The sequence below is a fragment of the Panthera tigris genome, chromosome B4 (assembly GCF_018350195.1).
Source record: "Panthera tigris isolate Pti1 chromosome B4, P.tigris_Pti1_mat1.1, whole genome shotgun sequence".
Lineage (NCBI taxonomy): Eukaryota > Metazoa > Chordata > Mammalia > Carnivora > Felidae > Panthera > Panthera tigris.
This window is the reverse complement of record NC_056666.1, coordinates 13374804-13387893: the sequence shown is the minus strand read 5'-3', so window position 1 is coordinate 13387893 and position 13090 is coordinate 13374804. Positions and strand designations below refer to the sequence as shown.

General features: G+C 44.4%; 1 protein-coding gene across 2 annotated transcripts in view; it reads left to right on the top strand.

The window, feature by feature from the left end:
* Positions 1–13090, top strand: part of FAM107B (family with sequence similarity 107 member B) — a 165155-nt gene that overhangs the window by 81846 nt on the left and 70219 nt on the right. The window lies entirely within an intron of this gene.

Below are 13090 nucleotides of genomic sequence, written 5' to 3'. Positions count from 1 at the left end.
GAGCCCTCGGCGCCCGGTTGCCCCTCGCTGCGCGGGCGCGCTCGGGGTGGCCGGAGCGGGCTCCGGGGCCCGAGCGAGCCTGTGCCTGGGCAGACAAAGGAGGGGCCGAGGGGGGTGGGGGTTGCCCCGTTGCTTTAAAGGTGACTGTCGCACTGTTTCCAAACAGTCTGCAAGTAACTTTTCCATTTTTGACTCCTTTCCGTTGCTACTCATCCAGTAAACCCGGTATGTATCTTGGGCGGCGTCTGCACCCATTAAGTCCTAGAAATTTGGTTCCCATAGTATCTCGCTAAGCATCTTCGGGTGCCTCGGGGATCACATGGATATGTGTGGCCAAGTTTTGACACGCTGTGTAGGGGATGGTAAGAGCCACTTCTGAAATATGAAGAGGAATCCTGTTGAGGGTATAAATTGCAGATCTTACTCTGAGCGGCAAGATACCATACCCTTCCTTCTTCAGAAAGACTTAAGTCAGTGACGGTAGAGCAAAGTTCTGTGATTTGAGTATGATATTAAAGGGAAATACAGAAAAACGGGCTGCTTGTTAGACTTTACATTCTTTAACCTGAGGATTTCTCACCAACGGGGGTGTTCGTTTTCTCCCCTGACCACGTTGCCCTGGCCATGACTTTGGAGATCTTAGTTATCCAAGTTGCTTTAAGTTGAAATAGTATCTGGGATGGCTGTCTGGAGATTTCTTAGTAGTTTCAAGTTGAAAACTTTCAAGTATAGAATTATGTACGTTTATTATAAAATTGAAAAAAAAAAAAACAGAAAAGAAGGTCACTTAATGTCTACTGCCCAAACATACCCTGAGGATGAAGGCATTTTAGCTTGATTTGTGGCTTGGCAGCCATGGTGTGTGTGTGTGTGTGTGTGTGTGTGTGTGTGTGTGTGTGTGTGTGAGAGAGAGAGAGAGAGAGAGAGAGAGAGAGAGAGAATAAATGAGTTACTGATTCTTAATCTTTACCAGTCACATCAGATTGAAATATATCCATAGTCTACAATAGTGGTTAGCCACTTTCACACAGAATTAATACCAACAAGTTGTCTGAAATATATTTTCTTATAGCCTTACAAGAAACCACCTGTACAGAAGGGGGGAGGGAAGAAATAGGAAAAACAAGGTAGTTTCCACTTAATTTGGAAGAATGAACTGACAGAAAAGTTTTAGGGAATGTGTTATTCAGGTTTCAGGACTAGTTTTGGATTGACTATTTTAAAAAAAGGTATTTCAGCTTTTAAAATATTTAAAAAGTAAACTTCTCCGATTTCATAAGAAATGTTGATGGAAGGACACCTTTTTTGTAGAACAAGGAATGATAGAGGTTTTATAGCCAGATATAGGTTTACTTCAGAAAGACTTTGCCTTGAGAAAGTAAAAAAAAGGATTTCCCTGTGAGTAGTGAGTGGTTTTGAGTGCATGTGTTCTGTAAAAAAAAGCCAAAAAACAACACATTGTTCAACCACAAATTTGGCACTGAATGCTTTTATTACATACTTCTGTTTACCACTTGTAAAGTTTTTGGACATTTCATTTCTACAATTTCCACTTGGAAAGTTTCTGGACATCTTCATTTACTCCATGCAAAGTAAAAAGAGGTCTTGGAGACAACTGTTTAGAAGTAGATTGATCGTGAGGATGATGCAGTCCTTTTCGAAGTTAGAAGAACTTACGAGAAGGAAGTTGTGGCTATGAACTATCAGGTGCATTCTTTGTTCCTGTTCCTAACTTGGGGCCTCTTTATCTGCACACATGCTTTAGAGGGAGCTTTTGCAGCTCAGTAGTGACCTGTAAGTCAGGGTGTGAAGTTTATCGGGAGAAGTACATTGTCTGCTGTAATGATCAGCGTTCCTTCAGAAATAATGGGGCCTTTCCACATACAGAAGTCAAAAGAAACTCTAATAGGACATTTCAGAATTCTAGATATTATTTTTCAACCCTCCTGTGGCCTTAGACTACTTAAGCACTGTAAACGCAACGTAAACCCAGCAGGACTAGAGGTCAGAGTTGAGTAGCTTTGTTCTTTTTCAATAACGTTTCTGGGGGTGGGGCGGCAGGGGCGTAAAATTTGGGAGTGGTCCAGTGTTAAGGGCTTGCTATGGCTGTTTGTGACGGCCAGCCTCTTGCCCCTGTGGACTGCAGAAACCACTCTTGGGGATGTTTAAAAGTAGACTTGGTTTATGTTTTAGGGAAGTGCTATGGGAAATCCTGTTCCTGAACTGTGGTAGGATGGGTGCTCTTATTCATTCATTTCTTTGATTTCTTAATTGTTTAAAATGTCACAAGTGAAAAGAATTTATGGAAAAGATTTATACTGGTTTTCTGTGGGAGTGGTTTCAGGGTAGAAGACTTTTCTCTGAAAAGAACGTCTACAGTAGAGTCCTGTTGTGGCTTAGTGTTCTTGTTAACGTCCGGTCTGCACCTTCCTCCTTCCAGGATTCTCTGTGCAGAATGTGGTTAAAAATGGATCAGGAAATTTGGTTCAGTAAGATCTAGATTTCAGGCATTTGTGGAAGTCCCCAGATATGTTGGGGGGTGGCCACCCCTCTTGAAGTCTAAAGAAAGTAGTTGTGGACACTGGCCTATTTCGCATCTCACTTTGGGCATCTGTGTTGAGAAAGCTTCGGTGCCAATGAGAAGTCTGTGTGAACCACAGCCCAAGGCCACGTGGTTCTCAAATGACCCGATGAGGCTTCATTGTCTTGTATAATTTCCTTGTCTTATCTTGGCCTATTTTTGCTTTTCCTTTGTGAAAGCAAATCATTTTTCTCCCCTTTTCCTTTCTGGTGCAGAAAGTGCCGGGCCTTATCCATCTGAACTTTTCCTTATGCTCAATACTGAGGACACTCGGCTGAAAAGGAGTTGAAGCTTTCTGATTTCATTTCCCATTAGTAAAAGAAATAATTTGGCAAGCTGGTGTAGGTCGCCATTTAGCCTTGGCAAATCTGCGAGGGGCTGTTTCTAAGGCTGGTGGGGGAAGCTTTGCTTTTCATTCACTCCTTCATGTAACAGACATTTACTTAGAGCCTCTTCTGTGCCAGCTCTGGCCTCGCACTGGGTGTATTGTAGTTGACAGCGGATGCGGTCCCTGTCCTCCTGGCTCTACGGGTGAGGACGCTGTTTAAAGAATTGCACAACATTACACAGACATGGTTCAATGACAGTCATGTTAAGGGCTGTGAGGGGAAAGTAGCTCTTGGTGAATTAAGGTGCCTCCGAAAGAAAGACTAAATCCCAGCCAAGGCTGAGGGGTCGTGTTGCTAACTCAAGGCGAAGGCTGGGGAGAGGCATGGGAGAGAAGTGAGGGTGCTTTGCTGAGGGCTGAGCAGTTTAAGAGCAGGGTGGTAGGGGTGGGGGCTGAACCCAGGAGGAGGACCTTTCATTTTTGTTTGGAGTGTGGCTGAGGGGTCGGGGCGCTTTGTGGCCCTGATCCAGGAGAAACGGGGAAAGGATGGTGTTGTCCCCATGTTCTTGTTGGAGGTGAACCTCAAGAAACCAGTTTGGGGACATGGGGTCCTGACCTGAGGGATTCCCAGGAGCTGAGGGCTAGTGTCATGCGGGGAGGGGGGAGGGGCACTGACTATGACTGTGGTGACCAGAAGTTCTGTTCCAGATGAGAAGATAAGATGGGGTTTGTGGGGAACTTGTGGGAAGACTTAAGAATGTTTTCCAAACTCTGGTGAGCTCTAGGAGGGAAAATGGAGGGGAGAGGTTCAGAGAAAGGAATGTTGCTTTAAAACTAGGTGAATGCATGGGGCGCCTGGGTGGCTCAGTCGGTTAAGAGTTGGACTCTTGATCTCGCCTCGGCTTGGGTCATGATCTCACGGTTCATGGGTTCAAGTCCTGTCCGTGCTGACAGTGTGGAGCCTGGAGAGATAGTCTCTCTCTGCCCCTCCCCCACCCGTGTGCGCATGTGTACTCTCTCAAAATAAATTTAAAAATATTAAAGATAAAATAAAACTAGGTGAACACCTTAGCTGTTCTAAAGATTTCATTTAAGGGGAAGCAGTGGGTGCAGAGCACTTGGAAAGCAGTAGCCATCGCCTATGATCTGTGGTGATGTGTAGGTGGGGAAGAGGAGGGAGGCGTGGTTTGGTGACAGTAATGTAGCAAAGTCTTGGGCTTCTGCAGTGTGAAGAAAACCCTCCTGTAGAGTCCGCGAAACAGCAGGGGCCTCTGGGCTGCCCACAGTGCTTTTCCTGCTTGTGCTACTGAATCATAAACTCCGTCGTTAGAACCAGAGGTCTTAAATAGGAGGGATGCCCAGCCTAGGCAACTTTCTGGGTTGAAGACGTGTTGTGATGTCTCCTCAGGAAACAAGAATGAGAAAATGCGGGTTAGAGACCAGCTGTCTGCTTCCTGGCTGGTTGTAGGTACGTGTGATTTGGAGGGCTCTTGATGATCTTTGCTGTTGTCAGTGCCAGCTTGTGTTGCTCCGAAGTTTCTGCGGGGACCACCCTGCTCACTCCCGGCCCTGGGCTGGAGGGTGGGACTGGGGAGTGGGGTGCATTTCTTAATGTGGGGTAGGGGAGAGGTTTGGAGCTTTAAAGCCAGACATGTCCGAGTTAGAATCCAGGCCCCAGCTTTGTGACCTACAGCAAGTTACAGAACCCTTAGGAGCTCTGGTATTCTCAGTGTGTGAGATGAACTTAGTAAGACGTACCTCCCGGCACGGCAGGGGCAAATGCAAGGTCATGAAGCCCCAGAGGGTCATGGTTCCCGACACGTGACTGGAGGCTGTTGTGCCATTGCCTGCAGTCTTATAATTCTTATTTTTAGTAACTCCGTGGCCGTGGTGCCAAGATGCGGGACACCCCCCTTCTGCTCCGCACCCCCCCCCCCCCCCCCCCCCCCCGGTGGTGCCAAGATGAGGGACCCGTAGGGAAGGGGGAGGGACTTCCTTCTCCCTTTTCTCCTCACCTGCCCTCACCTAGCTCCTGGTAAAGATAACCTGGCTCTGATATTAGAAATGACACGTTCTATTCTATTTTTGGACACAAGGTTTGTCATAATGAAGTGTATAGGAGAGAGGGCTGTGACTCTGGTATAAACCTTTCTGAGTCATTATTAACATAAGAAACGGAGAGCACACTCCATAAGAGTTAAGGTTAAAACTTAACATTTTATCCAGGCACCTGGGCCTGCTGTATGCTGATGAGCCTATGAGACTGTACAGTGAGTCATGTTATAAATTCCTGCAGTGTAAATAATCAGAAGTTGTTTATGAATGTCTAATGTGGATGAATTAAAATTCCCATTTCCTGGAGGAAGTTAAGAGTGTCATGGTGGATATGTCTATGTAGAAAGACGTTCTTTATAATATTCTTTTCCCTTATAACTTAATTTCATTTAAAATAGCTAATGCTGTGGTCAGATTTCTTATTTTTCTTCCTTTTTTTAATGGACACACAAAATAGTGTAGTGTGTTGGAGAGAGAGAGACCTAGATTTTTAAAATGTTCAGAATCCTAGGGGTGCCTGGATGGCTCTGGTTAAGCAGCCGGAGTCTTGATTTCGGCTCAGGTCATGATCTCATGGGTTCATGAGTTCCAGCCCCACATTGGACTCCATGCTGACAGTGCAGAGCCTGCGTGGGATTCTCCCCCCCCCCCCCGTCCCTCCTCCCCTGTTCCCTCTCTTTATCTCTCTCAAAGTAAATAAATTTTTAAAAATTAAAAAAAATTTCAGAACCCTAAGCGCAAGCTCCCCACTAATGAGTACAGTTTCTGAACAGGTCATTTATTTGCTTTTCATCTGTAAAATGGAGGCAGTCACACTTGACTACCTCTTAGAGCTGTCTTGTGGGTGAGGTCAAGTTTGCATGCTCTATAGCTGGTGAGTTCTGCAACTCAGGGAGTTGGTCCCTGCACTGGGCGTGAAGCCTACTTAAAAAAAAAAAAAAAGATGGAACCATCAAGACTCACTAATGGATTGGAGCTAATATTCAAGAGGGAAAGAAATCTTCAATAACATCCACACTTTTAGCCTCAGCAACTGCACAAAGGGTGACTCCATTTATTGATATGCAAAACCCTGGGGGTGGGGGCAGAGGGGAAGGGAGGATGATGCAATGCTCACAGCAGCCTCTGAAAGTAATCCTTTTAGATTCCCATTTCACAGATGTGGAAACTGAGGCTTAGAGAAGTGAAAAGTTTGCCCCGGAAGGAAGCTGGGTCAAGATTGGGATCCAAGTCTGATCCTGCCAGGCTTGCATTCTGAACTGTTTTTGCTATGTTCTGTAAAATACCTGAATTTGCTGTTATCACGGAGTGGTATGAAATGCCTGTGCAAACTTTTTGGAAACACACCTCTTTTATTTTATGGTAGTGTAGCTTTATTGAGATATAATTTACATTCACACAATTCACCCATTGTCAGTGTGCAGTTTTATAGTGTGTAGTTTATGTGCTTGAACAACTATCACCCCAGACCTGTTTTAGATTCTGCAGTCCAAGGGCAGCTGGGTGGCTCAGTCATTTAGGTGTCCACCTTCGGCTCTGGTCGTGATCTCGCAGCCCATGAGTTCAAGCCCCACACTGGGCTCTGTGCTGGCAGCTCAGAGCCTGGAGCCTGCTTCAGATTCTGTGTCTCCTTCTCTCTCTCTGCCCCTCCCCTGCTCATGCTCTGTCTGTCTGTCTGTCTCTCTCTCTCTCAAAAATAAATAAGCATTAAAAATTTTTTTTTAAAAAAATGGATTCTGCAGTCCATTCCTGTTCCCATACCCAGTCTTCGGCAGCCGCTCATCTTTCTTCTGTCTCTAAAATTTCGCTTTTGTAGAAATTTCATCCACACATAAGAAATCACACAACATGCGGCCCGTTGTGTCCTGCTTTGTATATTTTAACAGAATGTGTTTGCAGCTCACCCACTGTTGCACAACGCATCTGCTTTTGGGGAATGTTTTTTGCCTTTGTCAGAAAGAGGTGCTTTTTGCTGATGAGAATGATTTCCACAGAGATGGGCCTTGAGAAGATGATGAAAATAGTAATAGCTGGCATTTACTGAGCATTTATGTTATGCTGGGCGTGGTGGTGTTCATGGTCTTCTGTGATCTTCTAAGTGATTCTGTGAGGCAGGTAGCATTATTCGTGTTTGACAAATGAGACACTAAAGCACAGAGAGATTAAAAAGCTTGCCCAAGGTTTACGATGATGAAACTTGGGGCTTCTGTCTGCAGAACTGCGTCTGTTTTCCCTGGACTCTGTTGTAACACTTTTGACTTTCTAGGCTCAGAAAGGGTTTGGGATCCCAGTGGGGGTAATGCACTTGCCAGGTAAATCCAAAACTATAGCTTTAAGGAGAATATCTGCTCTGCATTTTTATTTTGGCATTGCCATATGGAAACTATAGCGTCTAAAAGTGATTCATTTGTGAAGTTGCTTTCTTCTAGGCATAACGTAAGGATGGCACCAAATTAAAAACACATAATTATGTCATTAGAGCTTGTGTATTTGAGTCGTATTTTAAATATTATGTTTACCAGAAATGCCATTTTTGTACAAACTGTCCCCAGGCTACTGCCTTATTAATGGATGTAATTTAATTAGGCATCATGCATTTTTCAAGATGTTTATATAATTATATTATACATTAATACATTTTCCCCTCTTTGTAACAAAATCTGTATTTAAACAGTATTTTCCCCTGTTCACATATAATTAGTATTGGAGGATTTCATATTCCCTATTGAAGAATTCTTTGTGTGTATCCCTAATATTCTGAAAATTTTCAAAATGTTTTAAACACCTCCTATGTGTTTTTCTGTTTATCTTTTTTTTTTTTTTTTTTTTTCCCCCCTAGATTGTCAAGGAGCTTGGTAGGAGCTGGTTATATAATTTTAGCCATCATGAGTGATAACCTCTTAGGCATAAGGACTAACTTTACACCAGGATTCTGCCCTTCGTTTCTGGGGAGACACTTTTTACTGGCCCCGTAGGTTCCTCACTTTCTAAAATGGGATCACGGCATTGTTAAACTAACTGCGTGAAAGTGTAGTACCTTTCATTTTTTAGGGATTTTTAATTATGGTCCCTGTTTACTAAGTTCAAAATAGCAAACATAAAAGCTGCTCTTTATTTTAGAACACATGGTTTTAAAGAGTGAAACAATGATACTACATTTGGATCTGAAAAGATTTCCCTCTGATCTTTAAAAGTCTCCATAGGGTTAGAACCACAGGGGCGTCTGCCGCATTTTAAAAGAAGATTAAGTGGTGAAATGGCAGGTGTTTGGAACTGGCGAAAGGGGACGGCCAGTGTTCTGCACCCATTGGGAGGGGTTCCGCCGAGCCGCAGGTGAAAAGCCCTGTGCCTTGAGCTGGAAGCTTTGGGAAAGTGAGGTTTGGGGACAGAGTTAGAGACTCACAGGTGGCAGTAAAGAAGCCGCATCTTCAGTTGCCATCACCGTCGGCTCGCGCTCACTGTTTGGCTGGCGGGACAGCATGCGTCAGCTGTGGAGGCCACCAGCGTGCGGGGCTTGGGAGTTGTAAACAGGCCCTGACCTGTTTGTTCTTCCATTCCAGGCTTGCTTCTGACTGGCCCTACTAGCCTCGAGGAGAGGGGATGTTATATGGGAAAGACCAATCAAATAAAATTAAAATTTCAGGGAGTAAAAATTGATGGAGCTGTGTGCCCTTTACATTATGTAAGTTACACCTCCAATAGATTTATTTATTTATTTATTTATTTATTTATTTATAAAGTTTATTTATTTTGAGAGAGCGCAAGTGGGGGAGGGGCAGAGAGCGAGCGAGGGAGGGGGAGAGAGATTCCCAAGCAGGCTCTGTGCTGTGAGCGTGGAGACTAACTTGGGGCTTGATCTCACGAACCTGTGAGATCGTGACCTGAGCAGAAACCAAGAATTGGACTGAGCCACCCAGGTGCCTTTCCATCAGATATATTGAAACAAAGAAAGGTGAGAAGCCAAAAGAAACTCGACAGAACTCTCCAGGCAGTCAAGGCGGTAGGTAGAGGACCGCTCAAGACTGCAACAGGGAGGTTGCCACTTGGGTGTTGGTCCTATGTTTTCTCCCAGTACACAGGTAACTTGCTTCGAATGCTGATTTTCCTGCTCAGAGCAGTGACTTTATGCTTTTTACATGAATGGGTTTCAGATGAAGCTGGGGGCTGTTGGAAACCTATTGGCAAAAATTGTTAACTAGAGGAACCTGTAAACTTCTTCTTTGGGTAACCCCAGGAACTGCCTCTTTTTCTACCAACTGTGAATCTTGTGAGTCTTCCTACCTGAGGGTTTCCTCTTCCTGTACAGGACCTGGTGGGGCCCAGCCATCCGTACCCTACTTTCTGCCGATGCGCCCTTTCATCGCAGGGCGCCTGAACGTGCAGTTCCAGAAGCATCAGACGGCAAACGGTGGTGGAAACCCAGGGACCTGTAGAATTCCCAACTCCCCAGTGTAGCTGTCCACCTGTTAACTTAAAAATGTCTTCTACAGTAGGTTTCTTCAAACTGGGTTCAGAACAGAGCCCACACTTGCATTTGATTGTGAGCATCCTGAAGCTTTTTAACTCTGGAGAGCTCTTCTGCCCCACCCTTCTGTCCCTAAGCTATTGATTTGTTGAGGAATCAGGTCATTTGTCTTGGAGAGTGGCCCACATTCTGGACTTGGAACATTAAACCTGTTCCACTCGTCTCTGTAGGTCTGTACACCGGAAATTAGCCCTCGAGCTGGATTAGATTCATGTCCAGTTATTTGGGTAGGATCAGTTTGTTGGTGGGGTTGTGTATTTCACGTTGCACCATCTCAGGAAAACGGGTGTCTCCCTTTCGGTGATACCATGGCGGGTCACTGCGTTCACGGGGTGACTACTTGATCCTTCCGCTGTGAATTTCCACTTCGTCCTTTCCCCTAATGTCTGTTAGTCCCTGTTGAGGACTCTTACCCAAATCACGTATTTCATGAGAGTTTGTTGGTCCTTCTTTCTTCATGAACATGGTTAGTGAGAGGGATATGGAATTTACACTGGCCAGGGATCAGGGAAAGCCAGCCATGTTGATGCAGCTTAGGGACGTCTAGAGGATTAATAGAGAAGCAAAATTGGTCTGGCTTCATCCAGGTATTGTGCGTGAATACTTCTTATCATTAGAGCGAATTGCCTTTTGCACAATCTTTTATGAATGCTACTGTGTCAGGTTAATTTTATTGTAAGTTTTGCTTAGCAGCAGCATTAAATCCTGTCCTGTTGCTTACATAACTTGGGTGCCTGGCCGCCGCCTAAATTAGGAGCTTATAACGTGGGTTTGTGATCGAATTCCATGCGATGGTGCACACCATGGCAGATTATCCTTCTGAATAGTCACTTTAAATCTCCTGACGTGTAAGGACATTTAAGCCCCATCTTTCCTTAGAAAAGGTAAGTCATTGATGAGTTTAAAACAGCGGGAGGAGAATGATAAATCTGAATTAGTTTAGTTTCTCTTCCACCCTGATTTAAGAGAAATAGATTTAGTGGCAACTTTTTGACTTCATTGTTGGGCTCAGAAGGGATAGATTCTTGCAGTGTTTCCAACAGGAAGTAATTGAGAGCTCCTTTGAAAGGAGGGTAGTTATGGCAAATGAATTTAATTTACATATGCTCCATCGCTCTAGGACACAGCACACACACTATACCAGCATTCTGATTTGGGGACAGCCTCGTTTGAAAGCCACTGGAAGGGCAACACACGGATTCTTTTGCCACGTATTCCTTTTTTGCCGCTGTGTGTTCCTGGAAACCACTTGTGAGAGGGATCGTCACGAAGCAGGTTCTGGGGTTCCCATAAGGCACAGTCTCACACTGTGCAGTTGTGTTTATGATCACACACTTGGTATCGATCAAGTCATGGCTGTGAACGATAAATCCTCAAAGAAAGGTGTGGGTACCAGAAGCCTAAAAGAGTTTGAAGTTGTTAACCACGTCACGTTGTCAGAAAGGGTTTGAGCTTGGAGAAGCCATGGAGATCAAGACTCCTCCTTTGTTAGTGAATAATCTGATACTCAGCCACGAAAACCAGCTTGCCTCAGACCACACAGCTCATTATGGGTGGAGACGGAACGGAGCTCAGTCCAGAATGACAGTCACTAAGACTCAGTGTTTCTTGTGCACATGCTAAGTGCTTTATGTGTGTCACTCTTTTGATCCTCATCTCATGACTCTATTTTACTGAGGAGGACACTGGGATCTAGAGACCTTGAGTAACTAATCCAAGACCACATGAAACTCTTATATGCTTGCTCCAGAGAATGTGTACTAGCTACCTGTGGCACCGCCTTTCTTCACCCCTTCTTTCTTTTCCCCCTTCCTTCCTTCCTTCCTTCCTTCCTTCCTTCCTCTTTATGATTATTTTTTAAACCATTATTCTTTACTAAAGGGATGCCTTATTCCTTATGGCCCATAAACATTACCATTCTCGAGCCTTCCACATACTCTAAAAATTTACATTAAAAATCTATAAGCTCTAATTTATTGCAAATATGGCCAATGGAAAGTGATGCACTTGCCGTAATAAGTATTTAAGTAATTAATATGTTTATTTAGCAAGTAGTTCTGCTTGGCTTCTTAGCATGGTGGGCTCTTGGGTGATAGATTGTTCAGGACTTAAGAGATACCTAGGTAGGTTTGAACGGGTGGCTTTTTTCTTTTGACAAATGCCCTGTGCCAACCCACAGCCTTAAAGACATAATTCCTTTGACCCTTACTCACAACAGATTGCCCCTCATCCTTTAACTGCTTCAAAACATCTCCGAGGCACTGGCTGGTGGTGGGGTCTGGGAAGCAGCAGTGTCTGGGCTGAGAGCCTCGCCCTCTCCTGCTCCTCCTCTTCCATGTTGGGTTTTCTGAGCATTAGCCTCTTGCTTCTAATGAGTGAAAGATTCACCTTTTTCTCTGTCCACACTGTTCCCGAAGAGCCTGGTGTGGGTGCCACAGGGGTGTTCATTAGACCAGTTGGTCTGTGTTAACTGAGTACGCAGGGAGGGGGAATGCGGAGACACTGCCAATGACCGGGGACATGTCCCCTTGGATGTCTCTTGTACTCTGCTCTGTTGGTGACTTTAAACAATTTGCAGTAAAACAAAAACACAGTTGGCTTTGCAGCTGTCCGTATATATGCCCAGAATAGGGATTTTTTTGTTTTGTTTGATTTAAATGCTTCTAAACTGCATTCTTCGTGAGCTTCCTGTTTGATTTGTACAGCTGAAATCTGTAATGATTGGATCTACCAAGACTTTTTTTTCCCTTCTTTCTCCATTTGTGCCGGAAACAAAACAGCTTACAAATAGTCCGGAACATGTTGCATACATGTGCTTCTTGGTGAGCCCTAGCGCATAGCTGACTAACTTCACATCCTGCCTATTTATAGCCTCTTCAGAATAATTGTAAAACGTTAGATATTCCCTCTACGAACCTCATGTAGATAAACACGACTCTTGAAATGGAGACAAATGAGTTTTTACTCATAGATGTTTCCCTTGATAATCCTCTTTAAATACACACCCACCATTTTCTCGGAAGTGTGTAGCTCCAGTCACCAGCCCCTGCTAAAGTGTTTCTAGTAGTCACAGGATTGACTGGGGGATGAGGCCTCACAGAACATGGAGCTCTCACGGGGCAGCTGAAGCTCACCGGTGCTGAGTAGACTAGCGTCTCACAGCCCCTTAGTGCCTGTGAAGGACTAGAACTCTCTTCCCTTGGTCCCCAATTCAGTATGGCTTCCTTCGCTCTCCCTCGCCTTGCCTCGCCCTGCCTACTGCCTGTGCTGGCAGTTGCCACCACAGAAGAATATAAACCAAAATCAAAATTTCCTAGTTACTGGGGTGAGGGTGACGATTTTATTGCAGAAAAAGAATAATGTTAGAGGAAAAAAAAACAACTCACAATTCTGTCATCCTAGGAAACTGTCTTTTTTATTGATGTGTTTGTTCTTAGTGCTTGTTCATACTACTACAAAATCTTAGAGATATTAAACTAGTTATTTGTAACCCCAACAAAAGCCGAGGAGTTCGTTTGAATGTATGACAACTATTGTGGACTCTTGCCAGTTCACATTTTGACTTTGAGTGCAACAACTTCCTAGGAGTGAATAAATTAAT